General features: G+C 50.5%; 1 protein-coding gene across 5 annotated transcripts in view; it reads left to right on the forward strand.

Annotated features, from left to right (window-relative positions):
* TNK2 (tyrosine kinase non receptor 2) overlaps positions 1-14652 on the forward strand; it is a 372582-nt gene that overhangs the window by 114408 nt on the left and 243522 nt on the right. For 2 of the 5 annotated variants that reach the window (XM_069212823.1, XM_069212826.1), the window contains exon 3: positions 13832-14126. The exons of 2 other annotated variants lie outside the window; for them this stretch is intronic. The gene's annotated coding sequence lies outside the window, so the exon portion shown is untranslated. The remainder of the gene's footprint in view (positions 1-13831; positions 14127-14652) is intronic. One more of the 5 variants, XM_069212824.1, reaches the window with a different exon arrangement.

Raw genomic sequence — 14652 nt, forward strand, 5'->3', positions numbered from 1 at the left:
CCATGCACCTTCACCCTGAGCTGCGTCACCTGCACACACCTGTCCGTACACCTTCACCCTGAGCTGCGTCACCTATGCACACCTGTCCATACACCTTCACCCTGAGGTGCATCACCTGTGCACACCTGTCCATACACCTTCACCCTGAGGTGCATCACCTGGGCACACCTGTCCATACACCTTCACTCTCAGCTGTATTACTTGCACACACTCAGCAACGTCCCCCCCTGCCCTAAATGAGTTTTACCTTCTTGTAAGATTCGGCTCCTGGTGGCGCCTTAGACACACGAGTCCCCCCTGGTCGAGGAGTTTCCGCAATGCTTCTCCTTTCAACCTCGCCTATGCATAAATGGTGAACACAACATTGGTGGCTGCATAGATAGAACGATGATGGGGTATACACCCTTGTTTCCTTTTCCCCTACGATTCATTGTGCGCCCCCAACTCCCCTCCCCCTCAGAATGGTATCTCCAACACCGATGCAGATCAGATGTGGTCACCCCTTTTCTCCTCCGTGAGTGTGTAGAGAATGGAGTCCGCCTTGTGGGGCAGGAATATGTGCCAGAGAGAGGTTGCAGCCCACCTCCCCTGTCCACCCAGTGTGACTCGTCTTGATGTGGTTTCCCGCCCCCTACCCCCTGACCTTGCCGTCAGGATTGGTTGTCGTGTGTCCTGTCTGGCCCATGGCTGGAATACACATTCAGCCCTGGTGAGACGTTTTGTTGTGTCACCTCTGGAAAAGGCTCTTTTTTCTGATAGTCTCTCCCATGATTTTCAAACCTGGCCTAGCCACGACTGAGGTGGACCCCCTGAAGCTCCCAAACCTCAGGTGTGGATTACACCCTGGACTAGCTGGGGGAGCCCTGCCTGCCTGATGGGGGGCTTCCAAGAGAAACAAGGTGACAGTGACCCTGCCATGGGGTCAGGACTGTTTCCAGTTCTGCCCCAGAATCCTGTGCAGCGGGTCACCAGACTTCTGAGGACCAGACAGGAGTCTGCAAGAGGTATTTGGTACCAAGGAGGGGGGTGCAGGTAACCAAGGGTGAGGTTCGCCCCTTCTGGAGTTTGTGCACCCTCCCTCTAATGCCCGAAAGAAACTGGCTTTCTTCCCAGGGCGCCCATTCTCTTCATCAGCCCCTTACAGGTTCCTGTCTCCCCTGCACGAGGGCTTGGGACCTCAGCCACTCGTTGGGCCCCGAGTGGTTGATCCTAAGAATTCCTGATACGATGCAAGTTCCTTTGTACCCAGGGCGTTGGAGTCAGGCGGAATGGGGGCCGAATTCCATTTCGCACAATTACGCGAAATCCATTTCACGAAAATCACGCGAAATCCATTGAGCTGTTTATGTGAGAACCGTTTTCGTGTGCCTGTCCATACATCCGGAAACCAGCAGGAAACGGTTTCGAGCAGAGCATGTCTCGTGGCCGTGGCGCACACACCACTTTCAAGTTCCTACAAGACATTTTTTGCTCGAACAAGCCTCCCAAAGCTGAAAATTACCCACAAGTTTACAACTGAGAAGGGCGTAAAATGATTTGAAATGCATTTAATTATAAAAACGGTAAGTACATACAATTTGCAGTTCGAGGTCAACGTTCACCGACGCTTGATTTAGCAGGTCGAATTCTTCATAAGTCCCCGTTTTTGTCTCTGGCCTTGCTTTTCACGTGTGTGCCATTCCTGGTGGCAGTGCACGTGTTTTTAATGCACACAAACGTGCACGTGTCTGTGCTTGTGTCCGCATACATCATCACATTGGAGTCAGGTCTCCTGGCGTTGCCAGTGCTTGTTTCTCACTACAGCAGGCCTGGGCACAGAGCGGGCACTCCTTCCCTTGGCAGCAGGGCTGCTGCTGATTCACCTGCTGCAGGCCTGGCCCTGGGCCCAGAGGGCTGACATCTGCTTTCCTGGCACACGGCTTGTTTTCATTACAAGGAGGAGCATGGCACGGGCTCTGGGCATTTGTAAAGACACACAACACAGCCCTAATTATATATGCTCTTTTGTGAGTAAGATGGCTCAGTGAGTCATATGCCTACTGCAAGTGGCGAGTGGGGCTCGCTCAGGCCTTCATCTTCCTGAAGCCGGCAGTGTTAGTTCTGCTTTGTTGGGAGATAGTAACATGTTATTTACAGGTCTCAGGAGCAGAAGTGCAATGCAAAGTGCAATATATAAAAAAAGCAAGTAATTAATGTATAAATATGAGAGCCTGCAGCCCATGTATAAAGCCTGTCTCTCATGTCCGTGTTACAGGCGATTTGTGACGTCCCTAGTCGCCTGTAATAAAGAAATTACGTTTTTGCTCAACTTTAATAACTTATTACAGTTGAGTTCTGACGTCGCAGTGTCTGATAGCTGAAGGGAAAGGCAGTGCTGGAGCATACTTAAAGCTGTACCTAAAACAAGCATTGGCAATTCCAGTAGGTTTAGCTTCAAAGGGGTTTTGTATGATAATCTGATACCTTACATGTATATTGCATAGAAATTAGTATGTATTTTTTGTGGAAGCAATGAAGTATTGAATAATATTTGTGTAGGTTAAAAGGTCAGGTGACAGTTGCACTGCCAGGCCAGACCCCAAAATCCATGTAGGTTAATGATTGCCCTCCTTCCATCTGTACAGCTGCCAAAGAAAAACACCATTAATTATCTAGTTATCTAAGACACTTTGATAGCATTACAAATCTCTGTGCGTGCCCCTGAAAGTTCAAGCTCAGGCAGCTGGATAAATAATATGATCACAGCTCTTGTGAAGTGCAAGCACTTTTTCTGTGGAAGCACACAACCTTTGCCCAATCAAAACATGTACTCTTAGGTCCCAAAATGTGGGCGGAGCCAAAGCCCCTCTCCTGGTGATTGTCACTTAATTGCATGGGGGACAAGTACGCTGTTAAGCCAGACCATAAGACGAAACATGGCCTTTCCTTTTTCTGCTCTGTTTTCCAAGACGCACACTACAACAAAAGAAAATATTTATGGCAACATGTTTATCTTCTTAACGCTTTAGGTAGTTATTTATGGGATACGGTGCCCACTGCTGGACATTGTGAGGCTATTGCAAGTCTCCCATTAGACGGAACAAAGCAGAAGGTAGAGTTTTTTTAGGTCGTGGAACTCTGAAGTGGCTTGCAATATGCTCAAAATGTATGGCAGAGGGGACTTTATTCCTTATAATATATGGTCACACCATAATCTTTCCTACATATATCCTTATAATGTGCGGCAGGGGGTATTCTATCGTATATATTTTACTTCAAAGTCTGCAATAACTTTATACAACTTGTATCTATTTTCATGTTAAAGATAGTTGTGTCATTGTCACTTCCTCGTGATAGTAAAATAGCACTACTTATATGTAACAAGAAAAATCCACCACTACTATAGGATGATAAGAAACTGCCATCTCTGCTCACATGTAAAAAGAAAATGACAGCAACTTTGTAATAAAAATAACACCTCTGCACACTTGTAATAATAAAATGACACAACCACCCTGTCGTAATAAGAAACTGCTTTCTCTACTCATCTCTAATAAGCGGGTGACACAGCTATTGTAATAAGTCCTTAGAGTGTAGACGTGACACCACAGTGCATGTTGGTATAGCTGGTAGGCAGAATTAAAACAACTTCTTAAACATTGGAAAGCATAGCTCGCTTACCAGCTAGTTCTTCTAAACTTTTCATCCTTAAAATTCACCTCTGTTAGCTGACCAAGAGGCATTTTTGGAGTTGTGTTTATTTTCACACTGCTATAAAGATTTTTGCACCAAAGCAAGATTGTACCGGGAGGTTACCACATATTCTAACTCAAAGCTGGCTTTGAAAGTTACATTAAACTATTCACGATGTGTGGAACGGATTTCTATCTGCCTATAAGCGTGTTTAGTTTCCACATGTATTTTACATAGCTTCAACAGAGAATGTCTTTGCAAGGAGAACAAGCATTTGCAATGCAATAGGTCTCGCATTTGTGAGAGTTAGAGCTATTGACATTGTAAATGACAATGGCTTTTGTCTGTGTTTTGGTTTGGAGTGTAGTGGATATATGACCATTTTACATAGCTTCAACCAGAGAGTCTCTTTCACAAGGAGAAAAAGCCAGAAAATAAAGGTAGGAGCCGAGAGAGATGGTAATGTGTGTGAACTTGAATTAAATACTCACTCTGTACCACATGTAAACCATATACTTGTGTCCCTGGGACATTTTAAGACCACATAAAAGAACCCTACCTTCTCTGTCATTTGTTTATATAGCCACAGATTTCCTTGGTGATTTATAATATCCTTTTAACATAGCAAGGGGTACTTTATTCCGTATATTATGGGTCTTCTTAGTGTCAAAACAATGGTTCTCCTTTACGGAGCACGGCCTCTCCAGCGACCCAGAAGAATGAACAGCTGAGTAATTCTTGCTCTGATTTGAATCTGTGACCTGCTGTCTTGGCTAGTGAAACCACACAGGTAGGTTGTGGAAAGTGGCAGTGGTCTGGAGGGACCCATGATTCCCCCCCGAAATTCTGGTCCGTGTTCTAGAATCTCATTTGCAGTCCTTTGGGACCCTCTCCCTTAAGTTTTAGGTCTGGCTTACCAGACCGTTGTAATGAGGCTCATTTGGGAAACCCACATGTTCATGTTTTTCTCTGCTTGCTTTTGATTTGGCGCAGGCGTGTTCTTCCACAGAAAAAAAGAGTTCTTGTTTTTTAGGTGGAGCCTAGGCAGCGTGCATGCGCTTTCTCTTGACGTGCTGTAATCTACTTCTGGGGCTTTCGCCACACCCATCACATGCTCATCACTCGCCCATCACATGCCCATCAGTCGCCCAGTAATGCTTTGCTGGGCATCCTTTTTACTACACATTGTTGCTCATAACTCAGCTTGTGGTGGTCCTAGGACAAGGGACCACCATCAAAACATTAAGCACGACATATTCTTTCTCTCCAGCTCGTCGCAGTGTATGTATTGAAGTTCTTTTTGGGCCAGGCAGCATGAACTGAGTGCCAGTCTTGTGTATTACAAAAAGTTAATTACAAAATATATACCTAGACAGGCTTAGGGTGGGCCAGATCTATTTAACTCCATTGGTCTGTTACAGTGTCATTTAATTTCTTCTTCTGCCCACGAAAGCATACATCACCGGGCAGTTGGTCAGCCAACTTCAGTCATTGGCTCTGTTGCCCAACGAATGATTCTATTTCAACCAGTCACATATGCACATCTGCTTGACGATGAATGTCTTGCAGTGCCTGTGCTGGTGGCCCAGTTCCATTTTCATTCCCTCTTTTTTTAAGTGTTGTTTTACGTGGCTGTCTAATCCACAGATAGTGTTAAAGGGCCACTCGCTTGGTGCTCATTTCACCTGCCATGTGCCGCTTTCGGGCGGTCATTCCTTGCTAACCCTGCAGACATCTTGGAATGGTATTGCCTGTAGTGTGCCAATGTTGAATCGTTTCAAGATGGCCGCCGTGTTTAGAAGCAACATGCCTGCCATTGTGGATCGGTGCTGTATAGTACATAGCTTTGGGTTTTCCCAGTAACCATTGAGCGCACCGGAAACCACAAAATAAATACAGAAAGAGGTTACTTTCTCAAGGACAGATTATTTATTTTGTTACTTTAAAAGATAAATAGTTATTTGGTGGTAAATTAATTACCAGCCCACTTTAATTTGTTGTTTATACTTCCCCTTTATTAATTCATATTTTTTAGAAAAAGAGAGCGTATACACAAACGTGTTTGGCCAATGTTTCTTCTATTATCCACTATCTTATTCCAATATGTTACACTTGTGCATTGTGTTATAATTATCAAACACAGCTATGTCATAAATACATACACATCACGAATATACATTATGAACAAAATCTCCTTCGTTGTACATGTTTTTTTATTTTGACCATTAGCTTTTAACAGTCTGGTTAAAAGTCCTGAAGCCCTATTGAAATAGTCTAGGATTCACCAAAGTGGTCCTTATTTAACAGCACTTGTAGCCGTCTTCCTATATCCGTAGCTATGTGTAGGTGGGCTTCATGTATCCAATGTTGACACGTTTTGACCTCGATTATTGCCTTCTTTGAGCTTCCACAGGACTTGTACAAGCACATACATATAGAGATTCTTTTCTACGCACCATTGATTTACCAGAATCGTGTGCAAATGTGTGTGTGTGTCACCATAGAGGATTCACGAGACAGGGACTGAAATGGTCCCGTCCCCTCTCTCACTCTACTCAGTATATTGCATTCGGATTATTTCCCTTCCCCGTGCTAGCCTTCCTTATGCAACCTTTCCAGTGAGTTGTATCTCAATTAATCAGACCTTTAAAAAAAAAAAAAAAAGTGTGTGTGTATATATATATATATATATATGTGTCAAAGGAGAGTGGATTCTACAAGAAATATTTGCAGAACATACTTGTGGATATGTTTGCTCTTTTGCAAAAAAAAAAATATGCATTATTCAAGGGTACGTATAAATTATATATTAATGTGGACTGGTAATTAATTTGCCTCAATCTAATTCTTACATTTTTAAGCTAAGAAGTTTTTAACCTGTGCCTCGGCGCGTAACCTCTTTTTTGAGTGCACCTTGGGTCGGGACAGCACTGATGTTCTATGTACAACACAGTGTTAAGATGGCTGCCCAGTGTCATGTTTGCTGATGAAACAACAGGGGTCTGGTTTGCCTATAGTGCTGTTTTCTCTTCCAGTATGGCTGACACGTTGCCCGTAGTGGTGATGGCCATGTTGGAATTGTATAACAGTGATAGAGTACGCACATTACCATTCCAAGATGGCCACCTGCTCCTGTATTTATTTATTTATTTACGTTGGTTTTTTGCAACCATATCCCTGCCCTGTTTAGGCTACATGCTTCTTTTAATATATCTTGCTGTTTTCTTTTTTTCCTACATTCTTCTTTCAATGTATCCTGCTTCTTGGGTTTTATTTTTGGGATAAGTGAATGGGTGAATGCAAGAGAGAGTTGCTAGGTAGATGCATGGCTGCATGAGTGCCAGAGTGCTTTTGAGAGGAGAGACTGAGCTCCTGAACCCACCAGTGACTGAAAAGGTACTTTCAGTTATGAGCCAGACCAATTGGCATTGCCAGTGCTTGTTGTTCACGTTCCTCGACTCTTGAAAAACAAGGCCCGCCCTTTGAACCAACACGGGAAGTCTCGGGAGGTGTGATGTCGGGGTTCAGATACCCAGCCCTGGGCTTCACGCCCGCTCTCAAAATAATGTCTGCGTTCTCTGGATAGCTGCCTGCTGCGGAGAGGGGGGTGCTGGAGGGGGCAGGGGGCTTCTAGGCGGAGAGAGAGCACTTGCACTTCACACCAGAGGGACCGCACCAGCACTTCACACCAGAGGGACAGTACCAGCACTTAACACCAGAGGGTCCGCACCAGAACTTCACACCAGAGAGACAGCACCCGTACTTCACATCAGAGGGACCGCACCAGAACTTCACACCAGAGAGACAGAGTCTGCACTTCTCACCAGAGGGACAGTACCAGCACTTCACACCAGAGGGAGAGTACCCGTACTTCACACCAGAGGGACCGCACCAGAACTTCACACTAGAGGGACAGAATCAGCACTTCACATCAGAGGGACCACACCAGCACTTCACACCAGAGAGACAGAGTCTGCACTTCTCACCAGAGGGACAGTACCAGCACTTCACACCAGAGGGACAGTACCCGTACTTCACACCAGAGGGTCCGCACCAGAACTTCACACTAGAGGGACAGAATCAGCACTTCTCACCAGTGGACAGCACCAGCACTTCACACCAGAGGGACAGTATCCGTACTTCACACCAGAGGGACCGCACCAGCACTTCACACCAGAGGGACAGTACCCGTACTTAACACCAGAGGGTCCGCACCAGAACTTTACACCAGAGGGACAGAGTCTGCACTTCTCACCAGAGGGACCGCACAAGAACTTCACATCAGAGGGAGAGTACCCGTACTTCACACCAGAGGGACCGCACCAGCACTTCACACCAGAGGGACAGTACCCGTACTTCACACCAGAGGGACAGCACCAGCACTTCACACCAGAGGGACAGCACCAGCACTTCACACCAGAGGGACAGTACCCGTACTTCACACCAGAGGGACCGCACCAGAACTTCACACCAGAGGGACAGAGTCTGCACTTTACACCAGAGGGACAGAGTCTGCACTTTACACCAGAGGGACAGAGTCTGCACTTTACACCAGAGGGACAGAGTCTGCACTTTACACCAGAGGGACAGAGTCTGCACTTTACACCAGAGGGACAGAGTCTGCACTTTACACCAGAGGGACAGAGTCTGCACTTTACACCAGAGGGACAGAGTCTGCACTTTACACCAGAGGGACAGAGTCTGCACTTTACACCAGAGGGACAGAGTCTGCACTTTACACCAGAGGGACAGAGTCTGCACTTCTCACCAGAGGGACAGCAGCAGCACTTCACACCAGAGGGACAGCAGCAGCACTTCACACCAGAGGGACAGAATCAGCACTTCACACTAGAGGAACAGACTCTGCACTTCTCACCCGAGGGACCGCACTAGCACTTCACACCAGAGGAACCGCCCAGCACTTCACACCAGAGGAACCGCCCAGGACTTCACACCAGAGGAACCGCCCAGCACTTCACACCAGAGGAACCGCCCAGCACTTCACACCAGAGGGACAGCAGCAGCACTTCACACCAGAGGGACAGCAGCAGCACTTCTCACCAGAGGGACAGAATCTGCACTTCACACCAGAGGGACAGAACCTGCACTTCACACCAGAGGGACAGAACCTGCACTTCTCACCAGAGGGACAGAGTCTGCACTTCTCACCAGAGGGACAGAGTCTGCACTTCTCACCAGAGGGACAGAGTCTGCACTTCTCACCAGAGGGACAGAGTCTGCACTTCTCACCAGAGGGACAGAGTCTGCACTTCTCACCAGAGGGACAGAGTCTGCACTTCTCACCAGAGGGACAGAGTCTGCACTTCTCACCAGAGGGACAGAGTCTGCACTTCTCACCAGAGGGACAGAACCTGCACTTCACACCAGAGGGACAGAGTCTGCACTTCTCACCAGAGGGACAGAGTCTGCACTTCACACCAGAGGGACAGAGTCTGCACTTCTAACCAGTGGACAGCACCTGCACTTCACACCAGAGGGACAGAGTCTGCACTTTACACCAGAGGGACAGAGTCTGCACTTTACACCAGAGGGACAGAGTCTGCACTTTACACCAGAGGGACAGAGTCTGCACTTTACACCAGAGGGACAGAGTCTGCACTTTACACCAGAGGGACAGAGTCTGCACTTTACACCAGAGGGACAGAGTCTGCACTTTACACCAGAGGGACAGAGTCTGCACTTTACACCAGAGGGACAGAGTCTGCACTTTACACCAGAGGGACAGAGTCTGCACTTTACACCAGAGGGACAGAGTCTGCACTTTACACCAGAGGGACAGAGTCTGCACTTTACACCAGAGGGACAGAGTCTGCACTTCACACCAGAGGGACAGAGTCTGCACTTCTCACCAGAGGGACAGAGTCTGCACTTCTCACCAGAGGGACAGAGTCTGCACTTCTCACCAGAGGGACAGAGTCTGCACTTCTCACCAGAGGGACAGAGTCTGCACTTCTCACCAGAGGGACAGAGTCTGCACTTCTCACCAGAGGGACAGAGTCTGCACTTCTCACCAGAGGGACAGAGTCTGCACTTCTCCCCAGAGGGACAGAGTCTGCACTTCACACCAGAGGGACAGAGTCTGCACTTCACACCAGAGGGACAGAGTCTGCACTTCACACCAGAGGGACAGAGTCTGCACTTCACACCAGAGGGACAGAGTCTGCACTTCACACCAGAGGGACAGAGTCTGCACTTCACACCAGAGGGACAGAGTCTGCACTTCACACCAGAGGGACAGAGTCTGCACTTGTCACCAGAGGGGACCGCACTATCACTTCACACCAGAGGGACAGTACCTGTACTTCACACCAGAGGGACAGAATCAGCACTTCTCACTAGAGGGACAGAGTCTGCACTTCACACCAGAGGGACAGAGTCTGCACTTCACACCAGAGGGACAGAGTCTGCACTTCACACCAGAGGGACAGAGTCTGCACTTCACACCAGAGGGACAGAGTCTGCACTTCACACCAGAGGGACAGAGTCTGCACTTCACACCAGAGGGACAGAGTCTGCACTTCACACCAGAGGGACAGAGTCTGCACTTCACACCAGAGGGACAGAGTCTGCACTTCACACCAGAGGGACCGCACCAGCACTTCACACCAGAGGGACAGAGTCTGCACTTCTCACCAGAGGGAGACCGTCTGCACTTCACACTAGAGGGACAGGGTCAGCACTTCTCACCAAAGGGGCAGCCCCTGCACTTCTCACCAAAGGGGCAGCCCCTGCACTTCTCGCCAAAGGGGCAGCCCCTGCACTTTTCGCCAGAGGGCCAGCCCCTGCACTTCTCGCCAGAGGGCCAGCCCCTGCACTTCTCGCCCGAGGGCCAGCCCCTGCACTTCTCGCCCGAGGGGCAGCCCCTGCACTTCTCGCCCGAGGGCCAGCCCCTGCACTTCTCGCCCGAGGGGCCGCCCCTGCACTTCTCGCCCGAGGGGCCGCCCCTGCACTTCTCGCCCGAGGGGCCGCCCCTGCACTTCTCGCCCGAGGGGCCGCCCCTGCACTTCTCGCCCGAGGGGCCGCCCCTGCACTTCTCGCCCGAGGGGCCGCCCCTGCACTTCTCGCCCGAGGGGCCGCCCCTGCACTTCTCGCCCGAGGGGCCGCCCCTGCACTTCTCGCCCGAGGGGCCGCCCCTGCACTTCTCGCCCGAGGGGCCGCCCCTGCACTTCTCGCCAGAGGGGCCGCCCCTGCACTTCTCGCCAGAGGGGCCGCCCCTGCACTTCTCGCCAGAGGGGCAGCCCCTGCACTTCTCGCCAGAGGGGCAGCACCTGCACTTCTCACCAGAGTGGGCAGCACCTGCACTTCTCACCAGAGTGGGCAGCACCTGCACTTCTCACCAGAGTGGGCAGCACCTGCACTTCTCACCAGAGTGGGCAGCACCTGCACTTCTCACCAGAGTGGGCAGCACCTGCACTTCTCACCAGAGTGGGCAGCACCTGCACTTCTCACCAGAGTGGGCAGCACCTGCACTTCTCACCAGAGTGGGCAGCACCTGCACTTCTCACCAGAGGGATAGCACCAAGACTTCACACCAGAGGGACATCACCTGCACTTTACGTCAGAGAGACACCACAAGCACTTCTCACCAGAGGGATAGCACCAAGACTTCCCACCCGAGGGACATCACCTGCACTTCACGTCAGAGTGACACCACAAGCACTTCTCTCACCAGAGTGACATCACTAGCACTTCTCTCACCAGAGGGACATCACTAGCACTTCTCTCACCAGAGTGACATCACTAGCACTTCTCTCACCAGAGTGACATCACTAGCACTTCTCTCACCAGAGTGACATCACTAGCACTTCTCTCACCAGAGTGACATCACTAGCACTTCTCTCACCAGAGTGACATCACTAGCACTTCTCTCACCAGAGTGACATCACTAGCACTTCTCACCATAGGGACAGCACCTGCACTTCATACCCCAGGGACAGCTCTTGCTATCCTATCCAGACGGTGGGGCCTGTAAATAAAGTGCATCTGCCCATTTCAGCAGTCCCACAGAAGGTAGATGTCTCCCTTTCTCTGTAGGATGTCACTGCCGTGAAAGGGGCGGGGCCTGTCCTACTCCATTCCTAGTGTCGGGGCTCCTGCGTCACTGTTGGGCCTTACTTCTGGGCACTAGTGAGCAGTGGATGACTGCAGAGTGAGTTAAGGTGAGTAGGGGAAGAATCAGTGCAGGTAGTGGGAGTATGTAGCGCTGCGATGCCTAGGTTGAGAGGAAGCACTGAAGCCCACCTTACACTGAGCTGAGATGGCGACAGGAGAATGAGGCTCCTGGTGCAGGCTCAGTCGGTGTAAGGCGCTGTGACTTCACGTGTGGGTCTGAATTGTGACAGAGACACTGAGTGGCCGCCCCAGACCTACCCCTCAGGGTTTGGAGCTCTGGGCTCCTCTATGAGGGGGGCACTGTCCGTCCTCATCCTACCAAACAGCCCCCTAGTCTGCAAACTGCGTCTTAATCCGATCATTGGCCCGACTTCAAAATATGTGTTTGTAAAGGTGTGAATGACTTAGAAACCAAACTAGAAAGCCTTGAAATAATGAGTATGTTTTAATGTCCAAGCGTCTGAGTGTGTGTGTGTGTGACCTGTGTGTTATCTGTTTGTGGACGTGTATGACCTGTGTCTGACCTGTGCGTGGTCGTTTTTGGCTTGTGTGTAGTCATGTGTGACCTGAGTGTGTGTGTGTGTGACCTGTGTGTGGTCGTGTCTGACCTGGGTTTGTGTGTGTGTGACCTGTGTGTGTGTGACCTGGCTATGGTCGTGTGTTATCTGTTTGTGGACGTCTGTGACCTGCGTGTGCTCGTTTGTGACCTGCATGTGCTCGTTTGTGACCTGCGTGTGGTCGTTTGTGACCTGCGTGTGGTCGTTTGTGACCTGCATGTGGTCATGTGTGACCTGTGCATGGTCGCGTGTGACCTGTGAGTGGTCGCATGTGACCTGTGGGTAGTCGTTTTTGGCTTGTGTGTAGTCATGTGTGACCAGTGTGTGGCCGTGTGACCAGTGTGTGGTTGTGTGACGTGTGTTGTCTTGTGTCACCTGTGTGTTGTCTTGTGTCACCTGTGTGTGAGCTGTGTGTGATAGTGGCACCTGTGTGATCGTGTGTTACCTGTGTGTGATCGTGTGTGACCTGTGTGTGGCCGTGTGTGACCTGTGTGTGGTCGTGTGTGACCTGTGTGTGACCTATGTGTGATCGGCATGTGGCCATGTGTGACCTGTATGTGGTTGTCATCTGTGTGTGGTCGTGTGTGACCTATGTGTAGCAACGTGTGACCGGTGTGTGGTCATGTCACCTGTGTGTGGTTGTGTCTTCTGTGTGTGGATGTGTGTGACCTATGTGTAGCAGTGTGTGACCTGTGTGGGTTTCTGTCACCTGTGTGTGGCCGTGTGCGACCTGTGTGGCGCCGTGTGACTGTGTGACCTGTGTGTGGTCGTGTCTGAGCTCTGTGTGGTCATGTGACCTGTGTGTAGTCGTGTCACATGTGTATGACCTGTGTGTGACCTGTGTGTGGTCGTGTGTGACCTGTGTGTGGTCGTGTGTGACCTGTGTGTTGTCGTGTGTGACCTGTGTGTTGTCGTGTGTGACCTGTGTGTGGTCGTGTGTCACCTGTGTGCGGCCGTGTCACCTGTGTGTGATAGTGTATGACCTGTCCGTGGCCGTGTCACATGTGTATGACCTGTGTGTGGTCGTGTGTCGCCTGTATTGTTGTGTGTCACCTGTGTGTGGTCGTGTCACCTGTGTGTGATCTTGTGTGACCTGTGTGTGGTCGTGTGTGACCTGTGTGTGGTCGTGTGTGACCTGTGTGTGGTCGTGTGTCACCTGTGTTGTGTGTCGCCTGTGTGCGGCCGTGTCACCTGTATGTGATAGTGTATGACCTGTCTGTGGCCGTGTCACATGTGTATGACCTGTGTGTGGTCGTGTGTCGCCTGTGTTGTTGTGTGTCACCTGTGTGTGGTCGTGTCACCTGTGTGTGGTCGTGTGTGACCTGTGTTGTGGTCGAGTGTCACCTGTGTTGTTGTGTGTCACCTGTGTGCGGCCATTTCACCTGTGTGTGATCGTATATGACCTGTCTGTGGCCGTGTCACATGTATGTGGCCTGGTCTTACAGTCTCCCCTTCTTGTGCCCCCACAGGCTTGACCCCTCGGAGTGTACCCGGCACCAGGGCTCTGGAAGGACTGCGCCCCCCTGAATGTCACCGCCATGCTGCGCCCCCCGTTGGACCTGGGACCCCCCCACTCCTGGGACCTGCCCCGCCTCCCCCGAGCACGAGTGTAATGGACACTGTGGAGGGAGCCAAGAAGCCCCCCAGACTCGAGGATTAGGGGGCACCGCGGGTGCTGGCTGGGAAGCTTGCACATACATTTGTGGGCCCCGGAGGAGGTGAGCCTGGCCTTGTGCTGTGTGTACACGTGACCCCCCCCCAAGGGTGAGTACGCCTTGAGGCCCTTCCCAGCTGCACCAGGGCACCCGCCTCACTGCGCTTTACTTCCATCGTTTGTTCCACATGATCTTTGTAGCAAACCTTAATGCTTTGACATTAGAACATGTTCTCAGATAAGGGGATAGCGCCACGTCTTAGCTCTTACATGTAGGCATGAACCCCAAAGGAACCAGTGGGACCCAAAGACACCCCCTTCCTAAGTAGATGGTTATGCACGGCGTGGGGTTCACACACTTGACAAGTTCACACGCCTCTCATAGCGCCTTCTTGCCACGAGGAGGCGCTGTGTGGTATGAAGAAGGCATGAAACATTAGATCTTTTCATCTTCTTGGATTTGTAGCTCGGGAGGGAATCGCGCCTGCGGCGATGCACAGAGCCTGGCGTCACGTGGCGCTAACGGGCGGGGGGACCCTCATTGCAGTGGGGGGGGGGGGGGGGTCCTTAGGAAAAGGATGGGTCTGGGGGCTTTCTTGAACCTGCTATGGTCAAGTGTGGGGACACCTACAGAAG

Source organism: Pleurodeles waltl, chromosome 11 (assembly GCF_031143425.1).
Source record: "Pleurodeles waltl isolate 20211129_DDA chromosome 11, aPleWal1.hap1.20221129, whole genome shotgun sequence".
NCBI lineage: Eukaryota > Metazoa > Chordata > Amphibia > Caudata > Salamandridae > Pleurodeles > Pleurodeles waltl.